The sequence below is a fragment of the Octopus bimaculoides genome, unplaced genomic scaffold (assembly GCF_001194135.2).
Source record: "Octopus bimaculoides isolate UCB-OBI-ISO-001 unplaced genomic scaffold, ASM119413v2 Scaffold_37896, whole genome shotgun sequence".
Lineage (NCBI taxonomy): Eukaryota > Metazoa > Mollusca > Cephalopoda > Octopoda > Octopodidae > Octopus > Octopus bimaculoides.
The window spans coordinates 12,824-14,596 of record NW_026407958.1 but is presented as its reverse complement, the minus strand read 5'-3'; positions in this window follow the sequence as shown (position 1 = coordinate 14,596).

Genomic DNA, 1,773 nt, shown 5'->3' with positions numbered 1-1,773 from the left:
ATGTATGTGCAAGTGATAGATAGATAGATAGATAGATAGATAGATAGACTGTAATATGCCAGACATCAGTCTGGGATATTGTAAAGGACGGATCACGATATTTATGATTTAATGATATAGATTAATTGAAGAAAACAAAACGGGTGGGTGATTAGGGGAGGAGTAGGAGTTGTGAGAATTGAAAGGGGAAAAGTATGAGGGATTGGCCGTGTGTGTGTAGGGGGTGGGGGGACCGTTCGTAACGATAAGCTTTGAAGGTTTAGATTATCGTCTCAAAACAGATATTTGTGATTTGTTGATTGTGCAAGTTATGCGAAGTTAGATTACCCAGAAAATCTGATTCAGAAACGCTGAAATGTGGGTCAGTAGAAAAGAAAGGAAGAAAGGAAGAAAGAAAGAAAGAAAGAAAGAATTAAAGAAAGTAAGAAAGAAAGAAAGAAAGAAGGAAAGAAGGAAATAAGGAAAGAAGCTATGCTTAACAGACCATTTTGCTAACCAATCTATATATAAAAAAAAAAAATATCATGGCTTCAGATTTTCCCACATGGCGAGAGAATTTATAGTGGGAGGAGTCCGTCGATCATATCGACTCCAGTGATCATCCCAAAGGGATAAGGTATAAAGACGACCACGGCAGAATTTGAACTCCGAATGTAAACATCCTAAAGAAATGCTACTAAGCGTTTTGTCCGACGCGCTGACGATTCAGCCAAATTGCTGCTTTTACAATAACTATTTCAAATTCTGGCACAAGGCCAGCAATTTCGAGGGTGCGAGTGCAGGTAAGTCGATTACATCGACCCCCAGTGTTCCACTGGTACTTATTTTATCAATTCCGAAAGCATGAAGGGTAAAGTCGACCTCGGTAGCATTTGAACTCAGAACGTACAAACTGATGAGATGCTACTGGGTATTTTACCAAACGCGCTAACGATTCTGCCAGCTCGCTGCGTTAATAATATATATTTCTTTATTGCCCACAAGGAGCTACACACAGAGGGGACAAACAAGGACAGACAAAGGGATAAAGTCGATTACATCGACCCCAGTGCGTAACTGGTACTTTATTTATCGAACTTGAAAGCAAAGTCAACCTTGGCGGAATCTGAACTCAGAACGTAACGGCAGACGAAATACCGCTAAGAATTTCGCCCGGCGTACTAACGATTCTGCCAGCCCGTCGCTGGAAAGAATAGGGCCTCCAGAAGAGGCCAGAAAGTTCAATATATTAAAATCGTGGGCTTCTTTCAGTTTCTGTCCACCAAATCCATTCACAAGGCTTTGGTCGGCCCGAAGCTATAGTAGAAGACACTTGCCCAAGGCGCCACGCAGTGAGACTGAACCCGGAACCATGTGGTTGGGAAGCAAGCTTCATACGACACAGCCACGCCTGCGCCTAAATATATGTAAAATGTATATCACAATATTCATGTAATCACTGTGTCGAGCAGACTGTTAGTGGCTGTTATACACCACTATTCACAATGCGCTTCCTCGTATTGTTTTAGGTTTCGAATGATGTCACCGTGCAGGCTACGCAGCCAGGCCAACAGTCTCTCTCAACGGAATACCAATTCGTCACAGAGTTACCCATTTCCAGTCGACTGAGGTAGAGCGCCGTAAAATGAAGTGATTTGTTTAAACATATAACGCCTCGCCTGTCTAGGAATTCGAAACCGCGATCTTGAGTTCAACATCTGTTACGACTAAGCCACGTGCCTTCATACAGACACACACTCACACACACGTACATATATATATATATATATATAT